The sequence below is a fragment of the Lissotriton helveticus genome, chromosome 4_1 (assembly GCF_964261635.1).
Source record: "Lissotriton helveticus chromosome 4_1, aLisHel1.1, whole genome shotgun sequence".
Lineage (NCBI taxonomy): Eukaryota > Metazoa > Chordata > Amphibia > Caudata > Salamandridae > Lissotriton > Lissotriton helveticus.
Window position 1 is genome coordinate 103628955 of NC_136063.1, and position 18199 is coordinate 103647153.

The 18199-nt window shown below is 43.2% G+C and overlaps 1 protein-coding gene across 2 annotated transcripts in view; it reads right to left on the minus strand.

Annotated features, from left to right (window-relative positions):
* LOC144828401 (NFX1-type zinc finger-containing protein 1-like) overlaps nt 1–18199 on the minus strand; it is a 1040362-nt gene that overhangs the window by 551592 nt on the left and 470571 nt on the right. The window lies entirely within an intron of this gene.

Sequence of the window (18199 nt, forward strand, 5' to 3'; positions counted from 1 at the left end):
GCCTATGTTTGTGGTCCCAGTAGTGAACAGGGCAGCAGGTGGCAGCGCAGAAGGTTAATGTGCCTGCTGCAAAGAACATGTACCTGATGCAGATCACAACATGCATATGATGTAAAAAGGTCAGTGAGTCACTGCTTTTGTCAGAGATCCTTTTGTTACTTGCAGTTTGTAAGTTTTCAAATTTGCTTGAAAATGCACGATTTTTCTTCTCTTTTTTCAAAACCCCCTTATGGGTTTCGGGCTCGCTCGCTCACTATGGTGCAGTATGCAAATCAGTTTACGCCTCACCACATTTGGCCCCTGAACAGTCACCTGTCTCCGAAAAAGTACCACCTTAAATACCACGGCAGGGCAAAGGGCTGATAATTGACTTGAAAAAATACATGATTCTTGCACAAAAAAACACATTATTTCCGTTCAGTAAATATGCTGTGGTGTTGAAATGTACTGTCAATGGTCGGTGTGGATATCTAGAGAAATGTCTTGGGATTCTGGATGCACCTCAAAAGGCCCAGGGATACCATGGGGGTATCAAGGATTGCCTAACAGTCACAATGCGACTAAGTGAGGGATAAGGTCTAGGGTGGATTTTGCAGTAAAGTGATACGGTTTCTAAGTGATGTTTGTGTGTGTTTTAGTTTTGGCTAGTATTTTTCTTTACCTGTTAGCATTTTCTGTGTTTTTCCCTGCCACCCACCTAGGCCCAGTTTATAAATAGATGACCACGGTCTCCAATGCCATAACAGAAGCACTACATACCTTTTGGTAAATTGTCAACTAAGGTTCTCACTAAATTTTGCATTTCAGATCACCTGTTCCACTTTGAGAACAGTTAGGAGAACAAAAACAGGAACATTCTCCTGCATTTGATTTTAGAAGGTGTAGACAAATACAGAGGGCTACCTTGGGCTTGGGCAAAAGTACTGGCAGAAAGTGGATATTTTTCCAGATTTAAGATCCCGGGCTAAGCTTCTCAATGCTATCAAAATCACACAGAGGTCTGGTAGCCTGAAAATGAGGGTAGTGGTAAGTGCATGTTTTTGGTATTGATACATTGGACAGGGAAACATTTCTCATTTCATGTGACTAACAAACACAAATATGTTAATACTTTATTATTTCCATTATTTACTGTAAACGTAGTAAAGGTAAGGCGTGGTTCCCAATTCTTTGTGAAGGCTGTTTCCCAACTGCTGTGCAACTTCTTCTACTCTTAGAGCTGAGATTTCCATGAAAGTCTTATAGTCTGAATTCAGCACCTGAGCATAATAGGACGGAATGTATGAAGCTCTGTGGTTATACTGAATAAGCAGCTACCTATGTTATGCCATCTATTAATGTAATAACTGCACTTTCACAATTGCTTTATTAACCTTTCTGCTTTCTCAAATTTGCTTGAAAACGCACGATTTGTCTTCCTTTTTTTCAAACTTTTCATGGGGGGGGTTATCCCCCCAAACCCCCCTTTTGGGTTTGGGCTCGCACGCTACGCTCGCTTGCTACGGTGCAGTATGCTAATCACTTTGCGCCCTACCACTTTCAAATGTCACCCACCGCCCCTGAATGTTACATAAGGCAAATGGGACTACAAGGTGTAGGATTCACATGTCATTCATACTGGTAGGCATTTTTAAAGAGCGCTTTGTCTGGAAAAGCACAAACTCAGGATTCAGAACATAACACAGTGGCTAGCACTGACGTTAACATTAAAAATGTATTTCCACCCCAGAAAACTTTTAGCAGCATCAGGATAATGAATGGCTGGGAAAAAACATAAGTTACTAACTGGTACCATGCAGTTTGCAGGCAGCTCTTTGATGACAGTTTATAGGTCCCTCTGCTAGATTACGATTGTCACTTATGAAGCGCACAATAACAAAAGAATCTCGGTCACAAAAGCAGTAACCCACGAACCTATGCACATAAAATACTGCTTTTTAAAATGCATGTTACACGTTCTTTGCAGTAGGCATAATAACCCTCTGTGCTACATTTGATAAGTCAAAGCTGCCACTGGACAACACTCTCCTCTCTCTCCAGCAGGAACATTAATCACTGGCATTATCTTGACACTTTTATTGTTGCTCGAAAGCTGCTAATTATACATGAAACTTTGCTGTGCTTTTAAAACTGCTGCCCACAGACCCCCTGGGAATGCGCCACGGACCCCTTGGGGTCCGCGGACCCCAGTTTGGGAAACACTGGCCTAAAGTATCGAAGGAAGTAAGAAACCTCGGAATGACCATGGACTCCAAGCTGTCAATGAATGCCCAAGTGGATAAACTAGCAAGAGCAAGCTTTGCTACTATAAAAACTCTGCGACTAATTTTCCCTCATTTGGGGTTTCCACACAAGGTCCAAGCTACCATCTCCCTTGTTCTGTCCAAACTCGATTACGCCAATAGCCTCTACCACGGATCACCTTTAACGACCATGAAAAGACTACAACGGATTCAGAACTCGGCTGCCAGACTACTCTTGCATATCAAATCGCGAGACCACATTTCCCCTGCCTTGAAAGCCCTGCATTGGTTACCGGTTGCCAGAAGATGCACTTTCAAGCTTCTTTGTATCACCCACAAAGCAATACATGGAATGGGACCGCTCTTCATCAGGAATAAAATCACCAAACACATTCAACAAAGGAACCTCCGCTCTAAAGGAGCATTTCGCCTCAAAATCCCACCCTACAAGAAAAAATCCATGGGCGGCACATCCTTCTCTGTTCAAGCAGCCAAACTATGGAACTCTTTACCCCCCACTATAAGGTCCACCGACAACCACCTTATCTTCAGAAAACTACTGAAGATTTGGCTCTTCCCCACATAAGCACCATACGCAAACAGAAATTTACAGAATATCCCTCTGTATACAAGCATTTTTTTCACTATAGATATGTACCTATCTTTGTGTATTACTTTGTATAAACATGTAAAATAATTATGTTGTTGAGAGAAAAAATAAGAATAATACATAAAAATCATCTTTGGTCTACATGTACATACTTCCATTGTGCATCTATGTACCTTCAATGTACTTGGATCTGTGTGTCTGTTACTTTTTTCCTGAAAAAGCATATCCAATGCACTATCCTATTTCTCATCCTGTGCCTCTATCAATATCTTTAATCTACATATACTTACCTCCTTTATGTATCTATATACTTTCAATGTAATTATGGATCTATATATTTATCACTTTCTTCTAATTTGGCATTTCCAATGCACTACCCTATTTCTCAGCCTATACTTCGCTCAATATATCTTCTAGCCCAACCTTCTGACTCATCTCAAACTTCTTATACTACTCCTTCCAATGCACTACCCTATCTCTCATCCTATACATCTATCAATATATCCTCTACATCCACTCTCTCATTTATCCCAAACCCCATACCACTACTATGATTGCCAAAATAACCCTTTCTGGACCCTCTCCTACTCCACCCCTACTTGCATCATCTGACACCTCTCTTACTAAACCGATCCCCTAAAACCTACCTTTCTAAACTCTTTCCTCTGAGTCCTCCCCTCCAAAACTACTTTTTACTCATCCACAAGCCTCCTCTTATTGCTAAGACCTGAAAAAAAAGAAAAAAATCTTTCACTCTTTTATCCCTCCACTATCCTTTTCAATCGAAATTAACAGACTAACATGTCCACTTCTCAAATTCCATATTAAACTTTACTAATATACTACCCAAATAACTGAATAACATATCCACTACTCAAATTACTTCATATTTTTTACTATACTAATTTTCAACAGTAATCCTTTATGGGTTCCGGAGTGGCGTGCTCCTCGCCAGAAAAACGCTTCAACACCCATTAGGGGTAACAAGTGCTATATGAATGCAAATCTTTCTTCCCCTTTTATCCCTCCGCTATCCTTCTCACTCCAAGTAACTGACTAATATCTACCACTGAAATTACTTCATATTTCACCATATTAATTCACCACTAATCCTTTGTAGGCTTCCTGAATAGCATGCGTCAACAAGCGCTATATAAATACAAACCTTTGTCCTCCCCTATCCTTCTGCTATCATTTCAAATCCAAATAACTGACTAACCTATCCACCACTTAAAATGTACTTGCATGTTTCACTATTTTAATTCAACACTAATCCTCTATGGGTCCCCGAGTAGCGTGCTACTCGCCGAAAAAGCACTTTGACGCCTCGTGAGGGGTAGTAAGCGCTATATAAATGCAATTACAATACAATACAATACATTATTCGCTCAAAAAGGAGTGCTGAAAAGGACAGGGAATGCTGTGGCAGTGGCCTAAAAAAACCTAAGGAACAAAGTAGCCAGGCCTCACCCCACTAGTTCAGGTAATCCAGGCAAAACTCATTTAAAAAATCACTTACGGAAGTAAGTCAATGAGGGGGAGACTTGCAACCAGTCTGGACAGGATTGTCACAGGTGCACTTAAAATGATCTTCAGCTTACCCAAAAAATATGTCCCCAGCCCAAATAAGGTTAGAGTTTGGCATGCAAAATCAGAGGTTGGCACTTAAGGGAGCAATTGCTGGTACAAGATCAAGGGAGCACAGCCGGGAACCTTGAACATTTAATTGTGGGCCGAATATCGAAGAAGAAAAACAGCCCAGCAAGGGCCTTTCTACAAGAATCATTAGAGCAACTAGGCCACAGGGCCTATGAGAAGTGTCAAGTTCACACAAGAGCTTTAAATGATTAGCCAACAAACCCGTTAAAGGAGTCTCTCTGATAGAGGATAAAGCATCACTGTCTGGCAGAGTGCATAGTTAGTCTACCCTGCACAGTTACACCAAGGCTGCACCTCAGCATTACTTAGGTAATGGGTTCAAGGAGAAGCTGTCACATATTGTGGGGAGGAGAGAGAAGACATAATTCATCTGCTGTGTATATGCAAAGTCCTCATGAGCGATCGCAGAGCCCTGTTGTGTCCTCTCTTTAATCATAAGAGAATTCACAGCTGCAGGCAGGCGCTCATGGTGTGCTTCACCGGAGATGATGTACAGCTAAACTGGGATCTAGTTAGAGTCGTGGCTGCAGTCGAAAGGAGACTATACTGTTTAGTTACACCTTGAGGCCAGGTGAAGCAAAGAGTAGAGCCTGGGGTCAGACTACTTGCCTTAATCGTTCTTCTGTCCGTTGGGAGTAATTTGCACATAAAAACTTAATGCACTTTATGGATTTTAATAACCTTATCGACCACATTTCAGGAAAATATTTTGGTAACCTAGTTGATCAACACTACTTGGTTTACAAACTTGTCTAGAGAATAATTTCTTACCTTTTTTAACCATGCACATTTTTCTTCAAGGGATGACCCAATTTTACATTTGTATACAAAGAGATGGAAGCCAGGTTTTTAAGCACAGTTGGCAACATAACATCAATGCCTGATCTTTTTTATAAAAATGTGAATATTTTTGCAATGATTTTAATTAATCATGCAAATTAAAAATTACTTACTTACAATACTAACACAAGTTGGTGTACTGGCTGTTAACCCGCAGAACCAGCAAGCCAGAGTTCTAATCCAGTTTGCCCTGCGCACTCTGTGATCCTGTGCAAATCACTATCCGGGAGAATTCACGACAACCCATCGATTACTGGGGTGTCATTCGGAAGCGACCGACACTCCATTGGCTTATATGCTGATGATGTGTTAGCGACCCTGGAGAGGCCGGCTGATTCCTTGCCAGCCTTCTTGGGGGAGCTAAAATCTTTCAGGCTGCCTCTGGCTTTCAGATAAACATAGAAAAATCACAGGCACTTAATCTTTCCGTTCCTCCTAGCCATTAGAACAACTGGCGAAACAGTACCCCATACAATGGGTCACTGAGTCAATACCATACTTTAGGATCAACCTCGCTTCCACTACCCAGGCAACAGCTGACAACAATTATATGGCGCTGGTTCCGCAAATTCGGTCCGACTTCAGTAGGTGGAAACGCCTTCAGATTTCCTGGTTGGGAAGGATAGCGGCCACTAAGATGTTGATCCTCCCCAAAATCCGTTATCTCTTCCTGACTCGTCCCCTCTCGTCACCAGGTATGACAGCTAAAATCCAGACCGAACTAACTCAATTCATTTGGCAAGGCACAAAACCGCAAATGAAAAAGACCTTAAGCCACATCCCTCCGAAAGCCGGGGGTTTGGGTATTCCTAACCTCCATCTTTACTATCAGGCAACGCAATTGCACTTCCTAGTGGAATGGGTAGTCCTGAGTCTGAAAAGCACTGGCTGTTTCAGGGCAATCACTGGCACATTCTTTCCTGCCAAAAGCTCATAGAACCCCCAATCTATATCTCTCACCAGTTACACAGGCGACTATGGCAGCTTGGGACCAGACCAGCATCAACGTTGGCATAACTACATTTCCATCCCCTGAGACTCCTTTACTGGACAACCCAGACTTCTCTCCAGGGCTGGGGGCTGTGGGATTTACGGAATGGAGATAAACGGCGTGTCGTTCCATGGGCCGCTTCTACTCTCTTTCCCTCAGATTTGTGAGGAGTACGGTCTTCCGGATTCGGAGAAACTCCACTATATCCAAATCAGACATTGAATCACACATCCCCAAAATAGACCTAATGCACAGCGTCACCTCACACAATACGAGAATTGGCTCCTTGCTAAAACATCGAATAAAAGCCTCATCTCTGAATTATATGCTCTCTTACTTCAAACTACCAAGCACATACATAACGCGGGACGGGCAAGGTTGGAGGGAGAGCTTGGTCAGCCCTTGAGTAATAAGGAATGGGAGGATACCTCATACAGAGCTTACCACACAGCCAGCAGTAAGGCCCTTACTGAAACTCTCACTAACATTGCAACACATTGGTATTACATCCCGGTAAGGCTCCATAGGATTAATCCCAAGTTAAGCGCACAATTGTTGGCAAGCTGCCGGGGAGCGGGGTCCCTGACGCACACACTATGGGATTGCCCACGGCTTTACCAATATTGGACACAAGTCATAGATGACATAAGTAGACATCTGATTACCCGCGCTTCCCTGCGTATACACTGCTGGGCCTCCCAAACCCAATCACATACCCTCTGAGATAGAAACGCGGCCGCCAGATAGGCATGGCGTTAAGGGTAGCACTCAAAGTACATCCTTAGCCTTTGGGGTACTTCCAAAATCACCACGCACACAACATGGCTACACAGGCTTTGGCACATTCTAGGTATGGAGAAGGTAACTATGTCCTTGGCTGGGAAAGGAGCTGAATTCGTGGAATTGTGGAGTCCATATGTGTTACTGCCCTCACTGGAATACCAGGAATTAACTTCGCCCCCAGTAGCCTAATATCATCGAATACAACCAAGACTGCACAATCTAAATGTTCCTATGTGTGGTTGGGGGGGAGGGGTGGGAGCACTGTTGGGGAGGGTTCTGCCAGCACATAATCAGCAACTTCTGCATGTCTACACCAGAGTACGTTCTCACTTGGGGAAAGTAAATCTGCTGCTGGTATTGTTCATTTTCTCTTTAAAATGCTAATAAAAAATGTTTTAACCATAATTATTTGCCGCATTTAGGAGGTGTTTTGCTTTTGGGCATGACAATGCTAAAAGTGTAAACATACTAGAATATAGGGGTTTCCTAATACAAATTATGTTTATAGGACCTGCATTTTTTAAAACTAAAAGAACAGTTTACAATATTTGAAATTCGGTTTGTGTGTATTTGTATGTGTGTGTGTTTGTGTTCTCCTGTATATGGTAAAGTGGCAAGCCATGACTCATAATATAGCTGTCAAGTCATCCTGTCTTTGCATGACTGAAATCTTCTGTTCTTGCTTTTCACAGAACATTTTGCTTTCTGGTCTGTTTTAAAGCAATTTTAATGCGCTAATTGAGAATTTCCCATATTTATCTTATTTCATGGTTATAATTGCTGTATTCAATTCACAATAAAGTGTCACTCAAAGAGTCACAGATGTGGCCTTAAATGTTAGACATAAGCAAACCTAATAACTGGGAGTGTTAAACATAAGCAACCTGAAAGTGTGGCAGGCATGCCAAACACTGTTTCCAGAATTGTGTTTGGGCACAAGATTAGGATGTTTATGAGGCATCAAGAGCTTCCCTTTAGTGTGTCTGGGCGGCCATCTTGGGTAGCTCTGCTCACCAGGGGCGGAGTTTACGGAATCTCTGACTGAGGAGCGCTTACTTCATGAAACGTTAACTCCAAGGTAACCTCAGGCTAACAGACATGCCAAGTAGTTTATGTGAGCTCTAAAGAAGACATTGCAGTGTAGTTCCCACTAATCCGTAGGATGGTTGCGTTTGATGGACAACATAAACTTTGGGTGAGGTGCCTAGACTGATTCCGGGCACCCTCGCAGGATATGTTGGTCTAGAGACAAGCTAGCTCACAGTTCCACCACAAGCTCCCTTGCCTTGACAAGGAGCACATGGCTTCTGGCAACCACTAAACATGACAACCCAGACCCCTCAGGGAATGTGAAAACAGAACAAAACCTTTCGCTCAGTCACTCATGCTTACTTGCTCTCAGATAATTATTCAGAGATTATAACTGGAACATTTCCAATATGTTTATTAAACCAGTGTTATTCTTGTATAGAATACTTGTGCTGCAATAGTCAGTAAACAGAAGCAGTCAAAAGTGATTACACGCAATGAAAGTGTAAATAGTAGATACAATTCTACCAGGGTGCAAAGACAGTGTATATATGCAGGCATATAAAACAAGGCAGTAATCAGGCCTACTCCTACTATGCAAGTCCTACTCTAAGTGTACCTTGAGTGATGTAGGTGTAGAGCCACGAATCCCCCCAATTACATTACCTGGTGTGATAGAATGTAGGACCTCGTCCTGGTCACAAGCTGGACGACCCTCACTGAGACGTCAGACCGCTGTGTGGTGCTGTTTCAGCATGCAGGGACCCTCTGTGTCAGCTGAAGTACCTTTTCTGCCAATTTTCTAAGATGTCCAATATTTATAATAGGAAACATCCTTGCAGTGCACAACAGTGATTTTATGGATGGGCAGATAACCTTATTGTCCCGTGGATAAAGATAGAATGACATTTGTACACTGAGCGTAGAAGGCCGTGCACTTAATGTTCGAGGCCTCATCAAAATGCTTCGCGAAGCAAACCGTGTAAGCAAATTAGTTTCAGAGAAACTAATCCAACATGGTCATGCACATAAATGTGTGCAAAAGGTCACAGCGACATCTTATTGTGCTGCAAGAGAGGACAATGTACGGAAATGTGCAGCGTTGCAAAGAGAGAGGACCCCTGCTAGTAGGGTACTGTTCCTTAAGGCAGGGACTAATCAATCTAGTGTACAGACTTAAGGCAACAAAATTATACACATTATAATGATTTCAACAATTGATAGCGTATCAACATGAATGAAAGAAGACCAACTAATTCTGAATATATTTACAAAATGGATATGATTTTTATTGATGATAATATTAAACAATTAATTTCATTTAAAACAGAAGAGGGTCCCATACAAACTCAATCATTCATCTGCATTCATACATCAAAAGGTTGGTGTACATTAACATTGGCAACTATTCTACATTTCAGATGGATACAATGATAACAACTTCAAGTTTTAATGAGAGAAAAACAATGTGGCACACAAGTAATAATTTTCTTGCGTCCATGGGCCTAACCCGGGCACATAACAACATTATGCCGAGAACCTGAATAAAACAGCAGCCTTGAAAGTAACATAAAAAAACTTCTTCAGGTCATGCAGGCTCACCACCCATGGCACCATGTTGTTTACCCCCATAAACATGCTTTTGGGAGGCCAAGCTAAGACGTCATCCAATCAGATTCCAAGTCGAGCCTCAAGCACAATATTTGTAGATACGTAAAAAACACCAGCCCAAACAAACCGAAAGCAGCCCCGCTTATTGCGGATGGGTGACCTGGTACTGACAGGCACCTGGGGGCACGGTATCATTCGTGCTCCCTGAGTAGTGATTGCTATAAAAAGTACAGTGTTCAGGCTCAGAAGGGAAATGAAGAGGAAATCAAAAGGTAACTGGGAATGTGTCAATGTTTAAGCAGATTTCACTGTCAGGCCGACCAGGAAGGGAGGAAGTGACAAAGAACAATGGTCTTGGGCCAAGGATATGGAAGACTCCGCAGGCAATCCCAGTCCCCAGCAGCCAGGCGTCGTGAGTAGCAGAGGGAAGCTAGAACGAAGTGTTGAGGACAACAACACATCTTCACTTCCCAGATGCCTCAGCCTCTCAGAGGTGGGCGTCAGTACGAGCTGTGATGAAATCCTCAACCACCCCAGAGACTCTTTCTTTAAACTACATTAGAAATGGCAGGAGTTCTCAGCAGCACTGTACTTTGATCTGATGAGGGATGGAGTGGCCGACCCAGCATGCTGCCATGATGCAGCTGCAGAGGACATAGCCGAAGGCTAGGTATGGCCAACTGAGACACTAAAACAGTCTATAGGGCACTTATGTCCCAGTCTGTTTCCTACTGCTGTGTGGTGGCTTCTTGTGAGCTCCAGGGTATCTCTAGGGCTCAGTCAAGGGTAGGCTTCATGAGCATGATGAAGAGCTCATAAATGAAGAGGAGTGGGCGAAGGTCCGATAGACCAACGAATGTCATTAGGAATCCAGATACAAAAATCTAGGGAATGCCCGGCCTAAAACCATGTCGCGATTTGTGGAGATTGGACGGAATTTCAGAAATCAGAGCAGAATCGGAATTGATTGAAGATTATCCATGTGAAGTGGAATAGACATGTATAATACAAATTTCATGGTCCATATTAGGACTTCTTTGTTTAGTATGGTATTAAATATGTGTCTCTCAAAGACATGACATGTATACGTAAACAATTCCCTCCAAAATTATTTGGTAACAAAAAAAAGAATATGATAATAGGACACCGTCCACACCATGAACAGCCAAGGAGAGCGCCCTCCAACTCTGCGTATGTTAGTGTGACTATCTATGCCCTGCCTGCCCCTCCAATATTACTCTTGGTAAAAGATGGCATAATGAAGGGCAGACTTCCAAGACTGAGTGTGCTAGATGAGCCCGGAAGGCCTGAGGGGCTGGTCACTTAAGACTGAGTGTGTTTGATGGGGAACATCCTTTACGACTTTCGCTGGAGGGCGCAGTTGGATAGGGAATAGTTTAATTTTCTATCCAACACCTTCCCTACGATCCACAGGGACTGGAGTTGGAATAGAAAATTAAACTATTCCACTATCCAGCGCCCCCCAACGCAAGTCTTTGTAACGACTTGCGTTGTAATCCCCGCGTTGTAATGGCATGCGGGGTAAAAGCATGCGTTGTACTGACATACAACCGTGTTTGATGAACCCCGTGCTGGCCTAGGAGCAGAGAAGATATCTCAGATGGACACTCAAAAGCAAGAAGCTCCACACTGAGGGCCACCACTGGGTGGTGAAGAGATTACTCGGAACCCAGAGGTGGGGTTGCGCAGAGTGTAATGCGCTGTAGCATTAACTTCACCTCTTAAAATGAAGAGACACACAGTAGATATTGCACATGAGGAAGGACCCTTTTCTAATCGGACTCAACACGATTAGTCCTTATCGTGGAGATATAATCAACACCTCTTGTATAAATGGTGGAGCTATCACTGATCAAGAGATCAAGGTCAATCCCAATTAATGGTGGCAGTTTAAAGGTCAATCCAAATTAATGGTGGCAATTTTGGGAGATCACCGCTCCTGCACTCACAGTTTCTCAACAGTATCTATCAGGTGAAGAGTTGTATGGAAGCTGGCGTCAATTCAAAGAACAACAAGACTTCCTCATATGCAATATCTACTATCCTGAAGATGGTCTGACGGACTGACGCCATTTAAGACCGAAACGTCGACTCCATCATCTATTTCCGAAATACTTATTGTATTCAAGTGACCATTATTCTCATTTGGAAATATGTCATTGTTGATTTTAGTGGAATAGATGTTTTTCTCATGAAGTGCAGGATACATTTGATTTCACCTCTTTTATGATTTATTGCTGAATTAATTGTTCATTTGTACTCCTTTTTAACTTGATTCATTTATATAAATATTCTTGTATCTTCAACAAAAGATGTCCCCGTGTTTTTGTACTTTGTATATTCATTTATTGGTTTTGTCAAATGACAATTGGGTGTGTGTTGTAATTAGACTCACCATCAGGGTAATTCTAGAATAAATACCTACAGAATCTCCCTGAAACAAAGTCCCTTGTAGGCATCTTTACCTGTCAGTATTCTAAAAACGGCACAAAACATTCTTAAAAAATTACCAATATATTTTTATATATAAATTTTATTGCAAAGGAATCGCTCCATGTCACCATTCCGTTCTATAAACACATTTTATCACAAAGGAATCGTGCTGCGTACTGTTATTAGTATTATTTGGCATGTTTTGGTTTGATTAATTATATACATTTTACTGTGTTATAGATGTGCTCTATTGACTCTCCTCCTGCTTTTTCGTTTCCTCGTAAACTTGTCTACATTTTGTAGGCACGCCACTGTTTTCTAAGGCTGCCTGTTCATCCTAAGTCTACCAACACCTTCCCGCTTTGAAGCTTTACCCCTCTCCCCACAACCTACCTAATCGCTGCTTGACCTGTCCTTGTTTCAGGCTGTTGCTATGACACAACGCGGAACTCTAGGAGCTCAGTTGCCTTGCTGCATGATAACAAACAGGCTGTACGCACTACCAAAAAGCGGGTTATTCTCATTTGACTTAAAGCGCTACTCTCTCGTCTTAGGATTCCTTCAATGCTTCTCCCTCCCTTACTCTTCCTGACAATGCCTCCATGGCCATCAGACTATCTGAAAGTAACACAAAAAAGCATGCAAATACAAAAACAAAAGAAATTTTAACACCAGCAACTGCGCAACCTATTGCATTGCAAATGCTTGTTTGAAGTGTTAATCAATTTTACTTGAGCAGCATATATGGAATATGCTACTTACCAGTATGCATCTGTTCTTGGCATAGAGGGCTGCAGAGTGGTACATTTATGAATAGATCGCCATCTGGTGTTGGGCTCGGATGATTGCACTTGTTTTTCTTCTGGAGAAGTCTTTGTCGTCATAGATGACTCCTCCTCTTGGTGTTAGTGCGCATGGGCATCGGCTCCATCCTTAGATTGTTTTGCCGTAGTAGGGTTAGATGGAGTAGTGTAGTATAATACATAAAGATATGCCCATGTAAGTGTATCTAAATAAGATAATGTTGGGACAGACACAGGTTTCCGGGGAGGCAGGGAGGGCATGTACCACTCTGCAGCCCTCTATGCCAAGAACAGATGCATACTGGTAAGTAGCATATTCCGTTCGAGGCATATGGGCTGCAGATGGTACATTTATGAATAGATTGTACAGCAGTTACCTCCCTAGCGGTGGTTACCAGTGTCTGTCGCAACTGTTTGAAATAGAGTTTTTAATACAGCTTGGCCCACTCTGGCTTGTTGTGCAGCCTGTACATCAACACAGTAGTGCTTTGTGAATGTATGTGGTGTAGACCAAGTTGCTGCTCTACATATGTCATCTAGGGGAATGTTCCCTAAGAATGCCATAGATGCTCCTAGTTTTCGTGTAGAATGAGCTCTAGGAGGAACAGTTAATGTTCTCTTTGCTTTAATGTAACATATTTGTATACATCTTACAATCCATCTAGCGATGCCTGCTTTAGAGATAGGATTGCCCTTATGTGTTGGGGAAAATAGTTGTTTAGTTTTCCTGAAGTTTTGTGTTCTTTCTATGTAGTACAAAATGGCTCTTTTGACATCTAGTGTATGTAGAGCCCTTTCTGCTACCGTCTGTGGCTTTGGAAAGAAGACTGGTAGTTCCACTGGCTGGTTGATGTGAAATGCTGAAATTACTTTAGGCAAGAACTTTGGGTTTGTTCTAAGAACCACTTTATTCTGGTGTAACTGTAGGAATGGTTCTTGTATTGTCAATGCCTGTAATTCACTTACTCTCCTGAGTGAGGTAATGGCTATAAGGAAAGCCACCTTCCATGTAAGGAATTGTATTTCGCACCTATGCATAGGTTCGAAAGGTGGCCCCATTAGTCTGGTGAGTACTACGTTGAGGTTCCAGACTGGGGAAGGTGGTAATCTTGGTGGAATGACTCTTTTAAGGCCTTCCATGAAGGCTTTTATCGCTGGTACTCTGAACAGTGATATGTGCTGCCTGTTTTGTAGGTACGCTGCTATAGCTGCTAGGTGTACCCTGATAGATGTGTACGCTAGATTACATTGCTGTAAGTGTAATAAGTAGCAAATAATCTCCTTTGTTGATACGTCCAGAGGGTTGATATTGTTATTAGTACAGTGTATAGCAAACCTCTTCCACTTAGCTGCATAGCATGCTCTGGTGGTGGGACGTCTCGCTTGTTTAATTATCTCCATGCAATTTGGGGGTAGATCTAAGTACCCAAATTCTAGGATTTCAGGAGCCAGATCGCTAGGTTCAATTGTGTGGGATCTGGGTTCATTATTTCTCCATGGTTCTGTGTAAGGTGCATGGGTAGAATTTGTAGCTTTTGATGTGGCACTTGTGAGAGTTGCAGGAGCGTGGTGAACCACGGTTGTCTTGCCCACGTGGGTGCTACTAGTATCATGGTCATTGAGTGTTGTTGTAGCTTTCTGACCACTAATGGGATTAGTGGGAGAGGGGGAAAAGCGTATGCAAATTTGTTGGACCAATTTATCCATAACGCATTGCCCTGCGACAGGTGGTGCGGGTACCTGGACGCGAAGCTTTGGCATTTTGCGTTCTGATGAGTGGCAAAGAGGTCTATCTCTGGCTGTCCCCATCTTTGGAAGAATGGCTGCAGTATTTGTTGGTGCAGTTCCCATTCGTGTATTTGTTCCGACTGTCTGCTTAAGATGTCTGCTATCTGGTTTTGGACTCCTGGTAGGTGTTCGGCTAACAGATAGATGTTTTGAGGAATGGCCCATCTCCAGATTTCCTGTGCTAGTCTGGATAGTTGGAGAGAGTGCGTCCCCCCCTGTTTTTTAATATAATACATTGCTGTCATGTTGTCTGTTCTGATCAGGACTGCTTTGTTGGTAACATGTATTTGGAAGGCTTTCAATGCTAGAAACACCGCTAGTAGTTCTAGGTAATTGATGTGCAGTCTTTTTTCCTGCACACTCCACCTCCCTTGTACTGCGTATTTCTCCATATGTGCTCCCCATCCTGTGAGCGATGCGTCCGCTGTTATTGTCACCTGTGGAATTGGTTCTAGGAACGACCGCCCTTTGGCAATGTTTGTTGTGTTCCACCACTTCAGAGAGCGGTGTGTGCGGTCGTCTACCAACACCAGATCTGTAATCTGTCCTTGAGCCTGATTCCACTGTGTCGCTAAGCATTCTTGTAGCGGACGCATTTGTAGTTTGGCATATGGTATTAGCAGTATGCAGGATGACATCATCCCTAATAGCTGCATGAACACTCTTGCTGGTAGTGAGTGTTGTGGCTGGAATCTTTGAATGATTGTAAGCATTGTTTGGATCCTGACTGGATTGGGGTATACTTTGGCTTTTTCTGTGTCTATAGTAGCCCCCAGATATTGTTGAACCTTGCTTGGTTGTAGGTGTGACTTTGTGTAGTTCACCGTGAACCCTAGCTGGTGTAGTAGCTGAATTGTCTTTTGTGTGTTTTGAAGACATTCCTCTTGTGACTTGGCCTTTATTAGCCAGTCGTCCAAGTATGGGAAGACATGTATTTGTTGTCTTCTTAGGTGCGCTGCCACCACTGCCAGGCATTTTGTGAACACTCTTGGTGCCGTTGTGACACCAAACGGAAGGACTTTGAACTGATAATGTTGTCCTTGTACCACAAACCTGAGGTATTTCCTGTGGGCTTTGTGAATCGGGATATGAAAGTAAGCGTCTTTTAGATCCAGTGTAGAAAGAAAGTCCCCTTTCTTCAGTAAAGGAAGTACCTGTTGGAGCGTGACCATGTGGAAATGTTCCGAATTTATGTATGCGTTGAGAGGTTTTAGGTCCAGTATCGGTCTTAGAGACCCATCCTTTTTGGGAATTAGGAAGTATAGGGAGTATACTCCTGTTCCTTGTTGGTGCTGTGGAACCTTCTCTATGGCATGCTTTCCTAGCAGGGATAGTACTTCCTGCTTTAACAGTGTCAGGTGATCTTGTTTCATTGGACGCTGTTTGGGGGGGATGTTTGGTGGGGTAGATGTGAGTTCCAGGCAATAACCATGTTGGATAATTTGTCTCACCCACCTGTCTGATGTGATGTTTTCCCAGACAGGTAGGAACTGTGATAGGCGTCCCCCGACCGGTGTTATATGGTCTGGGGGGAGCTGTATGAAGTCACTGCTTTGGGGTTGGAGAGTTGCGGTTATTGTTGTTTCCGCGACCTCTACCCTTGTTGTTGTTACCTCTGTAACTACCTCTAGAATTACCTCTGGGTGATGTAGGTGTAAAAGAGGTTTGTTGCTGGCTTGTACCTGTATTTTTGGATCCTCCTCTATAGGTGGACCTACGAAAGGAACCTCTTTGTGTCGGCTGTTGCAACGCTCCCATTGATTTAGCCGTTTCCGTATCCTTTTTCATCTTTTCTAAGGCCTCATCTGTCCCTGTGCCGAAAAGTGTTTTCCCATCAAAAGGTTGGTTCAGTAACGATGTTTGTACCTCTTGTTTGAACCCTGATACCCTGAGCCATGCATGTCTCCTTAACATGATGCTTGTGTTTGTAGATCTTGCTGCAGTGTCTGCCGCGTCTAGGGCGCACTTTATGGAAGTGTTAGTAATTAACTTCCCTTCTTGTATGAGTTGATCTGCCCTCTTTTGATGTTCTTTAGGGAGATGTGTGATGAGTTTTTCTAATTCATCATAATGCGCTCTGTCATACCTTGCAAGCAGTGCTTGCGTATTAGCTATGCGCCAGCTGTTTGCCGCTTGAGATGCTACTCTCTTGCCAGAGGCATCTATTAGCTTAGACTCTTTGTCAGGAGGTGGAGCTTCTCCTGTAGATAAAGAGTTTGCTCTCTTACGAGCGTTTGTGACCACTAGTGAGTCTAGAGGAATTTGCCCTTTAATGTATATTGGGTCTTTTGGAGCTGCCCTATATTTCTTATCGATTCTTGGGTTCAGTACCCTAGCCCTCACTGGGTCTTTGAATATCTCTGATGTATGACTGAGAAGGCCCTTAAGCATTGGTAGTGTTCCTGATGTCCTTTGTGCAGTAGGTAGTGTTTCTAATAAGAAATCCTCTATTTGAGGTTCTGCATGTAGTTCTACCTTGTGATATGTTGCTGCTCTATTAATGAGTTGCGCAAAACCAGTATTATCATCAGGAGGTGAAGGTTTTGAAGGATACATTTCAGGGTCGTTATCGTTATCTGACCCTACATTGTACTCTTCCCATGGGTCTGCCTCCTCTGGGATTGTGTCTTCATCATCCCCAGGATGTTCCCCCTCCCCTGTGTCACTCTCTACATCTGTTGTAGGTGTAGATGGTCGTGTGGGAGGAATATTTGGTCTATTGTGAGGAAGAGGAGAAGATGGTGTGTGTCTAGGTTTTGGAGAAGGGGGAGGAGTTGTATTTGTCCCCATTGTTCTCTTCTTCGGATGAGTTTTGTCGTCCGAATGTTCATTCTTCCTCTTTTTAGGTAGTTCTGTGACTACCTTGCCAGTTTTTGGATCAATAAACAGAGTCTTTTGTTTAGGATCGGTCTTGTATTCCTGTGTCGGTACCGCAGTTTTCGGTTCCGAAAGGTGTTTTTTCTTCTGACTGTCCATTTGTATTTTCGGCACCTAGATTTTATTCGGATCCGATGTCTTCGGTATCGAAGATGTCCCCGGTGTCGATGGTGTTTTCGACGTCGAAACGTGTTTCGGTGTCGACATGGACTGCTTCGACTTCGAGCTTTCCTTGACTTGGAGCTTCGGTGTCGATGTGGTCCGTTTATCGGAACCACCATGATGGGAGACCGAGTGTTTCGGTTTCGGTTTCGTTGCCGGGCTCGAAGGCGGGGCGTCGGAAACTTTTTTCGGTTGTCTGACCGGGCTCGAGGGCGGGGTCGACACCGTGCGGGGTCTGTTCTTTGGTAAAGGGACGTCGTCACTCACGGTTTGTTGGACGTCGATTTCCTCGACGTCGGACTCGTCCACTTCAGACCCCGCCTCGTCGGCCTCTTCTTCCTCCTCTTCT